Source organism: Furipterus horrens, unplaced genomic scaffold, assembly GCF_987537825.1.
Source record: "Furipterus horrens unplaced genomic scaffold, mFurHor1.1.pri manual_scaffold_4, whole genome shotgun sequence".
NCBI lineage: Eukaryota > Metazoa > Chordata > Mammalia > Chiroptera > Furipteridae > Furipterus > Furipterus horrens.
Genome location: NW_028327174.1, coordinates 168,385,729 through 168,400,462, shown reverse-complemented (window position 1 = coordinate 168,400,462; position 14,734 = coordinate 168,385,729). Strand labels below are relative to the sequence as shown.

The window sequence follows — 14,734 nt, the reverse complement described above, 5'->3', positions numbered from 1 at the left end:
CTTTGAAAGTGAAACAAAAACTGTGTCTTCATGCCACAGTCTTGCCCATGTTTCATAGCTAGGAACCAATAGATTGATAACTAAATGAATCAAAGTTCCAGGTGGTCACTATATTAATTTTCTATTTATAATTTTCCTTTCAGCTGCTTCTATGATATCACTCTTATGACACATACAGATTTACATTCTATATTCACTGTATTACTCTTCTTTATTTTTAAATTTATGGTTTTTAAGATTTTATTTATTTTTTTAGAGAGAGGGAGAGGGAGGGATAAAGTAAGATAGAGAAACATCAATGTTTGCCTCTCACATGTGCCCTGACTGGGAATTGAGCCAGCATCCCTTTGGTTTGCAGGCCGCTGCTCAGTCCACTGAGCCACACCAGCTGGGATCGATATTTCTTGTTTTTTGTGTTGTTTTTTTAAATACATTATGAAGATACTGAGATTCACAAGTTATATAACTTGACAAAGGTAGCATGAATGGAATGGGAATTTAAATTGTCCACCTCTGTGATCTCCCAAAGGCTGTGTTTTTACCACATTTCTTGTATAGAATTCACCTTTTATCAGATATCTCTTTCCTTGGTATCCCATACTACAGTATAGGGCGGGGCAAAAGTACATTTAGAGTTGTGAGTATGCAAAACAGTTCATTCTCATTTTATCATTTATTAGTTGTATTATTTCCCATACAAACAACTGTAAACTGATTTTTGCCTTACCTGTATATATATTCCAAATATCATACCATTGTTCATATGGCTCTTTCTTCCTAAAACTTTCTTCTTTTTCTACCTATTCAAGTTATGTATATCTTTTAAGGACCAGCTTAAGTTAGTTTCTATTCCATATCCTACTCTGAGTTCGGTTTATTTCTCTTTTTTCCCTTGGCTTTTGTAGCAATTTCATATTGCATTTTGCTTTTTGTACTTCCTACATATTAGGCTTCTGTCCCCATATAGAGTAGAAAAATTCTTTGAAGGCAAAGACAAATTTATGTTGCTTCTTTAAAGCCCTATAGGCAAAGCATATATGTAGAAGGTTTTCTATAAGTCTTTATTGGCTAATTGATCGTACAGTGACATTCTGGGAAGATTTTTTCTAGTTTTTAAAGATTTAAATTGAATTTTAAATCATTTTTGCCAACTTTATTTCCTTGTAAACTTTCCCTACATTGGGGTGACTACTACTATGCATTAATTACAGTGAAATACTTCTTTTGCTCATTTTGCTTTCAGTTTAGGTGAAGTAGTTGATACCAGCTCTTTGTGTGTATAACATTAACATGAATATTTGTTTTTGCTGTATAACCATTTATTTTTTAATATCCATTTATATAATTATTTCAAAGTGAATTTGTTACTTTCTCCTGATTGTTACTAATTTGGATTAAATGAATTACTTGATTCTTTGAAGTTATTCATTAGAAAAGAATATGTACAGAATTTACTCTGGGTTTAACCAGATTTGCTTGTGTTATACAACGTAATCCTAAATTTATTTTTCTCTGAGTTAGATTGATTTTTTTCGGTGATAAACTTAATCTTTTCCCCTTGTTTTTGTTGTGTTAGTATAGTATTAGAAGAGATGCTTTCAAAAGAAATATTATTAATGTTTTTCTAGTTCTCAGCATATCAGATCGATACAGATCATACTCCTTTTTGGAGCTGGTTTCTGTTTTAGTTTAGTTTAGTCAGTCCTCACCCAAGGACAGTTCTTAGAGAGAAAGGAAGAGGGAAACTTTTGAAATGGGAAACATTGATTGGCTTCCTGCTGTATATGCTCAAATGGGGTTTGAACCCACAGTCCTTTGGCTATGGGATGACACCCCAACCAACTGAGCCACACTGGCCAGGGCTTTAGTGGTTTTGGTTTTGGTTTCTGTTTTTTTACTCTTGAGCAACGTAAACAATTCTGATTAACTTTGGCAAAAAATTTGTCAGAAGGATTCTGGGTGATTCACAGATTTGAATTAAGAACGAAACAGCTAGGCCTTAAGAAAGATGGAGGAGAGATCAAGATGGTATTGGAATAGGTGGAAGCTACACTAACATCCTCCCAGGACCAAACTGGAATTACAACTAAATTATAGAAAAATCAACTTGAATAACCAACTGAACACTAACTGGAGAGAAGCTTTATAACCAAGGACTTAACAGAAGAAACCATACCAGCACATCGAGACTGGAAGGGAGGGTGGAAACATGAGAGGGCTGTCTGGGCTTCCATGGTAGGTAGATGAAGCTCCAGGGGGATATTTCAGTGGCTGGGGAGAGGGGTTCCCTCTGAAAAGTGTGGAGTTCAGCCCAAAGCTGGGCTTCCCAGCCTAGAGCACCAGAACCGGGAAAGGAAGCCAAATAACATTCGGTGGATTTTTGTCCTCCAGGGAGGGATAGCTAGAGATGCAGAGAGATTCCTAAAGGGCCAATGCAAAAAATTTTGTTTGCAGCCTCTTACCCTAGGTTACAGCAGAGGAAGGGCAGAGTGGACTAGAGATGCATGGAAGATTCTGGGGTTGGTGGTTCTGAGGAGAGAACTGAAGGGTCAGCTGCCAGGATCCCTGTGTTCAGTCATTTCCCATATTACAGGGGACAGAACCATCCCCTCCCTGCTGCAACAGCACTGAGGAGAGCAGTAATCCCACCTGCAGGAATTTCTCTCCTCCTACCCTGTGCAGTTTAAGTTTGGTTGCTGAGGAGTACAACTGGAGGCACTTTCAGTGATTAAGCCTAAGAGCCTGCAGGTGAAGGCAAATCTCTGGAAGCTTTAAGACTTGAGCTGACCCTCTCCCAGCCCCGTACAGGAAAAGCCGGCCTTGGTTCGTTCAGTAAACACCCAGGTCCAGCAGGAGCCACAAGAATGTGGATCGCTGATAGCTGCAAACAGGTTGCCCAGAGGCAGTCACAAAAAGCGTCCATTATAGGACTGCACCAGCATCTTTGCAGAACTGCCTAATACATAGAAATAAACATAAAGAGGCAGCCAAAATGGGAAGACAAAGAAACAGGCCCCAAATGAAGAATAAGGAATTTTTCCAGAAGAGCTAATAAATGGAGGCAAGCAATTTATCAGGTACAGTTTAAATTAATAGTTATAAGGATGCCCAACAGCATGAAAAAAGACATAGAAACCATACAAAAGGACCAGTCAGAAATAAAGAATACAGTGTCTGAAAAAATACGCTAGAAGGAATAAATGATAGGTTAGATGGAACAGAGGACTGAATCAGCAATTTGAAAGACAAGGTAGGAAAAAATACCCAATCAGAGCAGCAAAAGAAAAAAGAATTTAAAAAAATGAAGAGCGTTCAAGGGACCTTTGGGACAATGTGAAATATAACAACATCCGCACCATGGGGATGCCAGAAGGAGAAGAGGGTTAGCAAGGGATTGAGAAACTATTTGAAGAAATAATGGTTGAAAATTTCCCTAACCTGGTGAAGAAAAAGATACACAAGTCCAGGAAGCACATAGTCCCAAACAAGGTGGATCAAAGATTCCCACATTGAGACACATCATAATTAAAATGGCAAAGCTTAAAGACCAGGAAAGAATTTTTTTTAAAGTATATTTTATTGATTATGCTGTTACAGTTGACCCAATTTCTTGCCCCTTTGCTCCCCTCCTCCCAGTACCCCCCCTTCCCTCCAGCAATCCTAACCCCCTTAATACATGTCCATGGGTCGTGCATATAAGTTCTTTGGGTTCACCCTTTCCCCCTATTTTGTCTCTACCAATTATGCTTCTTAATCCCTGCACCATTTCCCCATTTCTCCATCTTCCCCCTCCCAGCTGGTGACCCTCCTAAGGATCCCCATATGTATGATTCTGTTTCTGTTCTGGTTGTTTGCTTAGTTTGTTTTTGTTTTTATTTTATTTTAGGTTCTGTTGACAGCTGTGAGTTTGTTGTCATTTTAATGTTCATTATTTTGATCTTCTTTTTCTTAAGTAAGTCCTTTTCACATTTCATATAATAAGGGCTTGGTGATGATGAATTCCTTTAGCTTTACTTGGGGAAGCACTTTATCTGCCCTTCTATTTTATTTTATTTATTTATTTTAAAATGTTTTATTGATTATGCTGTTACAGTTGTCCCAATTTCCCTTCTCTCTGCTCCCCTCCACCTGGTGGCCCCCCTCCCTCCAGTTGTCCCCCCGTTTTAGTCCATGTCTATTGGTTGTGCATATAGTTCTTCTCAACCTCTTCCTGTCTATTCCATTCCCTCCTACTATGCTTCTTAATTTCTATACCATCTCTTGTCCCTCTCCCTCTTCCCCCTCCCTGCTGACCTCCCCCCAGTATGTTCCCCATACCTATAGTTCTTTTCCCACTCTCATTGCCTACTTAGTTTGCCTTTGTTTTGATTCCCTAACTTCTGTTGTTGGTTCTTGTGATGCAGTTTTCATTTTAATGTTCATAGTTTTGATCCTCCTTCTTCAAAACAAGTCCCTTTAACATCTCATATAACAGTGGTTTGGATCTGATGAACTCCTTCAGTTTTATTTTGTCATGGAAGCACTTTCTCTACCTTTCTATTCTGAATGACCGCTTCGCTGGATAGAGTATTCGTGGCTGTAGGTTTTTGCTTTTCATTACTTTGAATATTTCTTGCCAGTCCCTTCTTGCCTGCAGGATCTCTCTTGAGAAGTCAGCTGATAGTCTAATTGGGACCTCTTTGTACATGATTTTTTTCTTCTCTTTTGCTGCTTTTAAGATTCTCTCTTTATCTTTAATTTTTGACAATTTGATTATAATGCGTCTTGGAGTGGTTCTCTTTGGGTCTAGTTTTTCTGGAACTCTCTGTGCTTCCTGGACCTGTAAGTCTATTTCCTTCCCCAAGTTCGGGAAGTTCTGCTTCATTATTTTTCCACATAATTTTTCCATTTCTAGTTCTTCTTCACCTTCTGGCAACCCTATAATTCGGATGTTCGCTCTTTTATAGCTGTCTCAGAGGTTTCTGATCCTCTCCTCACTTTCCTTACTTTTTGTTTTCTCTTTCTGCACTGGTTGACTGTTTATTCCTTCTCTATGTTCTGGTTTGTTGATTTGATGTCTGGATTTTATTTCTCACTTGTCTCGTACATTTTTTTGTTCATTTCAGTATGAGTGACTTTCTTTCCTTCCCTGTCCTGTTGCAAATCTTTTGTTAATTCTGTAAGCCACCTTTTAACAATAGCTCTGAAAGGTTTCTTATTTGTTCATCTGTCAGGTTCTTCATCTGCTGCCTGGTGAACTGTGTCACCAGGATTTCAATTGTTGTTTCCTTCATTTTGACAGATTTGTGTTTTGCTTTGCTTCCTGGGCAGGCTGTGGGGGCGGAGCCCCATGTACTCATCACTACCCAATGACTGGCTGTGATCCCAACCTTTTTCACCGCGCTGTGGCGCTTTGTGTGGGGGCGGGGGTCCAAGATGGATTCCTGCCTTAATTCTCCGCTGGGAGACCAGGATCTGTCCTCCCACCCTCTGGGCCTCACCGTCTGATGCAGTGGGGGCGCTGCCTTTCCCCGCGTTGGGGTGGCGAGCTTCCGGGGCTCGACTGCAGCTGGGATTGCTCCCCCTGCTGCTCCTGCAAACAGCACCGCCGACCTTTCCTTTCAGGTTCCGATTTCACCCCTCCTACCCGTCCAGTTTTCTGGAATTTCTAGTTATCTTTTATTTTGAGGTAGTTGTATTCCTTTGTAGTTGTAGAGGGAGCATGTCAATCCAAGCCTCCATCTTGGCTGGAAGTGCGCTTCTATTTTAAATGACAGCTTTGCTGGTTAGAGTAATCTTGGTTGTAGGTACTTGCTTTTCATCACTTTGAATACTTCTTGTCAGTCCCTTCTTGCCTGCAAAGTTTCTTTTAAGAAATCAGCTGATAGACTTATACGTACCCTTTGTAGGTACCTCCTTCTTTTCTCCTGCTGCTTTTAAGATTTTCTTTTTATCTTTAACCTTTGGTATTTTAGTTATGCTGTGTCTTGGTGTGGTGCTCCTTGGGTCTAGCTTGTTTGGGATTCTTTGTGCTTCCTGAACCTGTATGTCTATTTCCTTTGCCAAATTAGGGAAGTTTTTATTCATTATTTTTTCACATAAGTTTTCAGTTTTTTGCTCTTCCTTTACTCCATTCGGATGTTGGCACATTTAAAGTTGTCCCAGAGGTTCCTAAGCCTCTGCTCATTTTTTTTCAATTGTTTCTTCATTCTGTACTGGTTGATTGTTATTTCTTTCTTATGTTCCAAATCATTGATTTGAACCTTGGTTTCCTTCCCTTCACCATTGATTTCATGTAGATTTCCCTTTGTTTCACTTAACATAGTCTTCACTTCTTCCCCTCTGTGCTTGCCTATACTCAAGCATCTCTCTTAAGTCTGTACATCTTTATCATCAGTGTTTTTAACTCTGCGTCTGTTAGGTTGGCTGTCTCCTCGTCGCTTAGTTCTCCCACTGGAGCCTTGTTCTGTTCTGTCTTTTGGGCCATACTTCTCTGTCTCCTCAATTTGACAGGCTCCTGTGTTTCCTTCTGTGTCTTAGGTAGCGCTGTATCACCTGTTACATGGTAAGGGGCAGAGCCTTTGTTATTCGTCAGTGCGGGGCAACCCATTTCACCATGTTGTGCTGCTGTATGTAGGGCAGGGTTCTGACATAACAATACTGCTTACTCAGTACTTGTCCCTTTTCCAGGCCCTTCTCCCACTTCCCATTTGGACTGGTGCCCCTCTAGCTATTGCCCTGGCCATGGTTCCTAGAAGAGGTGGGTTGTGGATGTTCTAGGACCATGGGGGCCTCTGAAAAAACAGACCCTGTGAGAGACCAGCAGTTTCTTCCTTCACCCCAAACCCCACTGGTTTTCACAGTCAGAAGCAATGAGGCTTTATTTTCTCTGGCGCTGGAACCATGAGCTGTGTGGTCTGGTTCTGGGATTGCACCCCAGGTTTTTCTACCTACTTTTTTTGATGTGTGACTGTGCTTTCTGCTGGCTGACCACAGCCAGTGTCACTGCTGCTGCTGCCTGCACACTGTGTCCTCTCTGCCCTGGCTCCACTCCTCCTGCCTGTCTGGATGAGTATTTCTTCTTTATATCTTTCTTTGTTGGACTTCCATGCAGCTCAATTTTCTGGAACTTATAGTTGTTTCTAGTTTTGAGGTAGCTGTATTCCTTCTTAGTTGTGGAGGGACACACAGCATGTCTATCTATGCCTCCATCGTGGCTGAAAGGCAGGAGAGAATCTTAAAAGCCACAAGAGAAAAGCAGTTAGGTACCTACAAGGGAGCTCCCATTAGACCATCATCTGATTTCTCAACAGAAACATTTCAGGTCAGAAGGAATTGGCATGAAATACTCAAGGTGATGAGAAGCAAGGGCCTAGAACCAGGGCTACTTTACCCAGAAAGGCTGTCATTTAAAATTGGAGGAGAAATAAAGGGCTTCCTAGACAAATAAAAAAAACTAAAGGAATTTGTTACCACCAAACCAGTATTTCAACAAATGTTAAAGGGCTTGCTTTAAGAAGAAGAAGAACAACAACAACAAAACAAACACAAAACAGAGGAAAATAGTTAAAAAAATAAAATGTCAATAAACATGTATCTATCAATAATCACTTTAAATGTAAATGGCTTGATGTTCCAATCAAAAGACAGTGTAGCTGAATGGATAAGAAAACAAGACCCATACATACGCTGTCTTCAAGGCCTCACCTCAGAATGAAAGATACACGCAGCCTAAAAGTAAAGGGATGGAAAAAGATATTTCATGCAGATGGAAAGGAAAAAAACTGGGGTAGCAATACTTAAATTTCACAAAACAGACTCTAAAATCATGGCTATAATAAGAGACAAAGAAGGACATTACCTAATGATAAAGGGAACAATCCTGCAAGAAGATATAACCCTAATAAACATTTCTGCACCCAACATAGGAGCACCTCACTATGTAAAGCAAATCTTGATGAACATAAAGTGAGAGATTGACAGACATACAGTCATAGAGATTTTAACACCCCATTGAATTCAAAAGATCTTCCAGACAGAAAATCAGCAAGGAGATAGCAGCCTTAAATGACACACTAGATCAAGTGGATTTAAATGATATCTTCAGAGCATTTTATCCCAAAGCAGTAGAATACACATTCCTTTTAAGTGCATATGGAACGTTTTCTAGGATATACTTCATATTAGACACAAACAAGTCTCAATAAATTTAAGAAGATTGAAATCATATCAAGCATCTTCTCTGACCATAATGTTATGAAATTAGAAATCAATCACTGGAAGAAAACTGAAAAATACATAAAGACATGGAAGCTGAATAACATGTTATTAAACAATGTAATGGTCAACAATGAGATCAAGGAAGAAATAAAGAGATGCCTTGAAATAAATGAAAATGAGAACACAACAACCCAAAATCTGTGGGACACAGGGAAAGCAGTCCTGAGAGGGAAATTCATAGCATTATAGGCCTATCTCAACAAACAATAAAAAATCTGAAATAATCTAATTTTATACTTAAAGGAACTTGAAAAAGAACAACAAACAAAGCCAAAGGTAGTAAAAGGAAGGAAATGATAAAGAGCAGAGCAGAAAAAAAACAAAATAAGGTCTAAAAAGACAATACAAAAGATCAATGAATCCAAGAGGTGGTTCTTTGAAAAGATTAACAAGATTGACAAACCTTTAACCAGGCTATGAGGCCAGCATTAGCTTAATTCCAAAACCAGATGAAGATAAAAACTCAGCAAAGTGGGAATAAAGGGAACAAACCTAAATTAATAAAGGCCATATATGACAAGCCCACTGCCAGCATCAAACTCAATGGTCAGATTCTACAAGTGTTCCCCTGAAGACTGGGAACAAGACAAGGGTGTCCACTTTGACCTCTTATTCAGCATAGTACTAGAAGTCCTAGCCGTAGCAATCAGATGAGGAGAAGAAATAAAAGATCCAAGTTGGAGAGGAAGTAAAACTCTATATTTGCAGATGACATGATACTGTATATAAAGAACACCAAGGATTCCACCAAGACACTACTATAACTGATAAATGAATTCAGCAAAGTAGTAGAATGTAAAATTACTATCCAGAAATTGGTTGCATTTTTATATGCCAATAATGAACTATCAGAATGAGATATTAAGAAAATAATCCCATTTACAATTGCTTCCAAAAGAATAAAATACCTAGGAATAAACTTAACCAAGGATGTTAAAGACTTGTACTCAGAAAATTATAAGACACTGAAGAATGAAGTTGAAAGTACAAATAAGTGGAAGCACAAAATATATTAATGGATAGCAAAAATTAACAACATTTAAATATCCATACTACCCAAAGCAATCTATAGATTCAGCGCTTTTCCTATCTAAGATTCCAATGACATATTTCACAGAACTAGAACATATACTTCAAAAACTTATATAGGACCACAAAAGGCCCCACATAGCAGCAGTGATCTAGAGAAAGAACAAAGTTGGAGGAATCATGCCACCTAATATTAAACTATACTATAAGGCTATAGTAATTAAAACAGCATATAAACAGACACATAGATCAATGAAATAGAATATAGAGCTCAGAAATAAACCCACACCTTTATAGTCAGTTAATATTCAACAGAGGAAGCAAACACATACAAAGATAGTTTATTAAGTAAATGATGTTGGGCAAATTGGACAGATATGTGCAGAAAAATGCAATAGACCACCTTTTTATGCTACACACAAGAATAAATTCAAAATGCATTAAATACCTAAATGTTAGACCTATAACCATAAAGATCGTAGAAGAAAACATAGGCAGTAAAATGGTGGACATTGCTTGTAGCAATATTTTTTCTCTGATGTATCTCCTTGGGTAAAGGAAACAAAAAAAATAAACAAATGGGACTACATCAAACTAGTTTTTGAACAGCAAGGTAACCCATCAACAAAAAGCCCACTGAATGGAAAACATATTCACTGATATTTCTTTTTTTTTTTCAGATTTAATGTGTTTTATTGATTAAATTATTACATTTGTGCCAATTTCCCTTCCCTCTGCTCCCCTCCACCCGGTGGCCCCCCTCCCTCCAGTTGTCCCCCCCTTTTAGATTATGTCCATTAGTTGTGCATACAGTTCCTCCCAACCTCTCTCCGTCTATTCCATTCCCTCCTACCATGATCCCCAATTCCTATATCATCTCCCTCCCTCTCCCCACTCCCCCTCCCTGTTGACCTCCCCCCAGTATGCTTCCCGTACCCACAGTTCCTTTTCCACTCTCGTTGCCTGTTTAGTTTGCCTTTGTTTCATCTCCCTAGCTTCTGTTTTTTAAACCAGTCCCTTTAACATCTCATATAACAGTGGTTTGGATCTAATGAACTCTTTCAGTTTTATTTTGTCCTGGAAACACTTTCTCTGTCCTTCTATTCTGAATGACAATTTCGCTGGATAGAGTATTCGTGGTTGTAGGTTTTGGATTTTCATTACTTTGAATATTTCTTGCCAGTCCCTTCTTTCCTGTAGGGTCTCTCTTGAGAAGTCAGCTGATAGTCTAATTGGGACCCCTTTGTACATAATTCTTTTCTTCTCTCTTGCTGCTTTTAAGATTCTCTCTTTATCTTTAATTTTTGACATTTTGATTATAATGTGTCTTGGATTGGTTCTCCCTGGGTCCAGTCTCTTGGGAACTCTCCTTGCTTCCTGGACCTGCAAGTCTATTCCCTTCCCCAAGTCTGGGAAGTTCTCCTTTATTATATTTTCACTCAATTTTTCAAGTTCTAGTTCATCTTCCTCGCTCTCTGGCAAACCAATGATTCTTATGTTGGGCCTTTTATAGCTGTCCCAGAGGTTTCTGATCCTCTCATTGTTGCTTCCCATTTCCTCTCTCTGCATTGGTTGACTGCTTGTTCCTTCTCCATATTCCAGTTTGTTGAAATGAACTCTGGATTTTTTTTCCTCACCATCTGTCTCGTATGTGGTTTTGTTCCTTTCGTTATGAATGTTTTTCGCTTCTTTCTTATCTTTTTCCTGCTCTTTTGTGAATTCTGTAAGCCACCTGATAACAATGGCCCAGAACTGAGCCTCTGACAGGTTTCTTATCTGTTCATCTGTCAGGTTCTCTATCTGTTGCCTGGTGAGCTGTGCTACCGGGATTTCTATAGTTGTCTGCCTCATTTTGACAGATGCGTTTTGTTTTCTTGGGCCGGCTGTAAGGGGCAGTGCCTGTGTACGCGTCACAATTCAGCGACTGGCGCCTGTCTGCGACCTATTTCGCAGCCCTGTGGTGCTTTCTTTGGGGGCGGGGGTCCAAGATGGATTCACACAGTTATTCAGCTAGGAGACCGGGATCCGTCCTCCCGCCCCCCTGGGCCTCACTGTTCAAGGCGATGCGGCGGCCGCTCTCCCCAGCGCTGGGGTCGCGCACCGCCAGGGGCTTGACCGCAGCCGGGATTCCTCGCTGCCCCGCCGCTCCAGGTGTGACCGCAAACAGCGCTGCCCTCTTTAACTCTTACCTGCCCAAATGGCACCGCTGGTTTATAACTTCATATGTTGGGCTTCCGTGTATTTTTATTTTCTGGAATTTCTAGTTATCCTTTGTTTTGAAGTAGTTGTATTCCTCTCTAGTTGTAGAGGGAGACCTAGCGTGTCCGTCTAAGCCTCCATCTTGGCCGGAAGTCCTCACTGATATTTCTGATAAGAGGTTAATACCCAAAATTTATAAAGAACTTATAAAACTCAACACCAGAAAAACATACAATCCAATTAAAAAAAATGGGCAAAGGACCTGAATAGACACTTCTCCAAAGAGGACATACAGATGTCCAATAGACATATGAAATGGCGCTCAACACCACTAATTGTCCAAAAAATGCAAATTAAAACCACAGTGAGAGATCACCTCACACATGAAAGAATGGCTATCATAAATCAACAAACAAGTACTGGCGAGGATGTAGAGAAAGAGGAACCCTTTTTGCACTGTTGGTGGTAACGCAGATTGGTGCTGCCACTGTGGAAAGCAGCATAGAGTTATCTGAAAAAAATTAAAAATGGAATTGCCTTATGACCCAGCGATTCCACCTCTGGGACTTGATGCGTATCTGAAGAAACCAAAAACAGTAATTGAAGGAACATATGCACCCCTGTGTTCATCGCAGCATTATTTACCGTAGCCAAGATTTGGAAGTAGCCCAAGTGTTCATCAGCAGATGAGTGGATAAAACAACTATGGGACATTCACACAGTCGAATAGAACTCAGTCGTAAAAAGGAAGAAAGTGTTACCCTTTGTAACAGTATGGATAGACCTGGAGAACATTGTGCTAAGTGAAATAAGCCAGTCAGAGAAAGACAAATACCATATGATTTCACTCCTATGTAGAATCTAATGAACAAACTGAACTAACAAAAATAGGGACAGATTCAGAGTTGAACAGGCTGACAATGCTTGGGGCTGGTTAGAGAGGTGGAGAGATTAAGCAAAAAAGATACAAGACTCATGAACACAGATAACAGTGTGGAGATATCAGGGAGTAGTGGGTGGGTGAAGGTGGAAGAGGAAATAAGGTTAAAATGTAGTGGGAAAATATACAATAAAAAATAAACTATTAGACCTCCGGCCAAGATGGAGGCCTAGACTGACATGCTCCGTCTCCCTCCACAACTAAGAAGGACTACAACTACTGCAAAATCAGAAATAACCAGAAGTTCCAGAAAATAAAGCTACATGTAAGTCCAACATATGAAGTTATAAACAAGTGGTGCTTGTCCGGACGGGTAGGAGGCACGAAGCTGGGGTGGAGAGATCAAGCTGTGCTGGCGGTAGTAGCTGCAGCATGAGCGCCGGGACTGTGGTAAGCAGAGACACCCGTATTTAAGGGGAGGAGAGAAGCACCTGGGAGTGCACCTAGCTGCAGACCAAACCTGTCAACTCGCGATTCCAGTGCCAGGGAAGGTAGACCCCCATTGCCTTGGACTGTGAGGCCGAGAGGGCGTGGGGAAGGAGGAGGCGGCTCCTGATCTCTCAGCGAAGAGTGAAAGGCAGGAATCCATCTTGGACCCCCGCCCCCACACAAAGTGCCACAGTGTGGTGAGAAGGGTCGCCCAGTAGTGATGAGTGCACAGGACTCTGCCCCTGATAGCATAGGAGGTGTGACAGCCCCGCCCAAGAAGGAGAGGTAAACGAAAACTGTCAGGATGGCAAGGATAATGATAGAGATCCCAATCACGCAGCTGATCAGAAAACAAATACATGATTTAACGGATGAACAAATAGGTAATCTTTCTGAGGCTCAGTTCAAAGCTATAGTTCTAATACAGCTTTCAGAAATAACAAAGGATCTTAATCAAAATGGGGAAGGAATGAAGGCTAGTCCTGCTGAAATGAACAAAACATACAAAACAAGTGGTGAGGGAAGGAGAACCAGGAATCAAATAAACAAATCGTAACATAGGGAAGGAACAAACAGTCAACCAGTGCAGAAAGAGGAAATAAAAAGTGAGGAAAATGAGGAGAAGCTCAGAAACCTCATAGACAGCTATAAGCGAGCGAACATCCGAATCATAGGGTTGCCAGAAGGTGAAGAAGAACTAGAAATGGAAAAATTATGTGAAAAAATAATGAAGTAGAACTTTCCTAACTTGGGGAAGGAAATAGACTTACAGGTCCAGGAAGCACAGAGAGTTACAGAAAAACTAGACCGAGGGAGAACCGCACCAAGACACATTATAATCAAAATGTCAAAAATTAAAGAGAAACTCTTAAAAGCAGCAAGAGAGAAGAAGAGAATTATGTACAAAGGGGTCCCAATTAGACTATCAGCTGATTTCTCAAAGGGAAAAGAAATTGGGGCAACTGTAGCAGCATAGTCAATAAAACATATTAAAAAATAATTTATTAAAAAAGATGGAAACGAAGGAATTCTGGGGTGCTCAAGTGCATGAACTAATATATAGAACTAGTACATTCAATTTTAGAGAGCTGTCATCAGATGATTTAACCCCACCTGCTTTGTGTTCTCAAAATTTAATTCCTAGGAGATCAAAAAAGAGTTGGATCCTGCCCTGTCCCAGTGAATCACTTTGTTGGAGCATCATCCCGTACACCAAAAGGTGGTGGTTTTGATCCCCAGTCAGGGCATATACCTGGATTTTGGGTTTGATCTCTGGTTGGGGTGCAACCAGAGGGAACTGATTGATGTTTCTCTTTCCTTGGATAATGATTTAAAAAGTTGGATCCCTTGCAGTGACCCTGGTGTTGATAATAGTAGCTTTGATGTCTCTGTGGATATGTTGGTTAATGGTATATAGGACTATATGATTGCTGTCCTGCTATAATCATATGACATTGGAATGAAGTTTATTACTCAGAGGAATAAAGGAATGGTTTCTGGACAGAAAGAAAAAGACCTATCTATTAAATTTATGCATTATTATCCATAACATATAGGTTGACAAATACTTGCACATAAATTTAAGATGTTTACTTTTTGTCACATTGCAACTATCCTCTATATTCATTTGTGGACATACCTTATTCCCAATGATGGACTGCTCAAAGTCCCATCTAACTATTGTAGCAATTCTGTTTGGCAATGAGTAAAATTCTTGGAGAGTTATTTGATTAGAGGGTGGTAGAAGCTAGATTGTAAGAAGTTAAGGTGAGATTTTGTGTTGGGAAAGAAGAACCAAAAGATGCAGATTGCATAAAATAATTTTGTTATGTTGTTAGGTGACTTTAAAGGTAGGGTAACCATATAAGTAAAAGGCTA

The 14,734-nt window shown here is 40.0% G+C and overlaps 1 protein-coding gene across 6 annotated transcripts in view; it reads left to right on the top strand.

Annotated features, from left to right (window-relative positions):
* Positions 1 to 14,734, top strand: part of GKAP1 (G kinase anchoring protein 1) — a 72,637-nt gene that overhangs the window by 17,476 nt on the left and 40,427 nt on the right. The gene's annotated exons all lie outside the window — the stretch shown is intronic.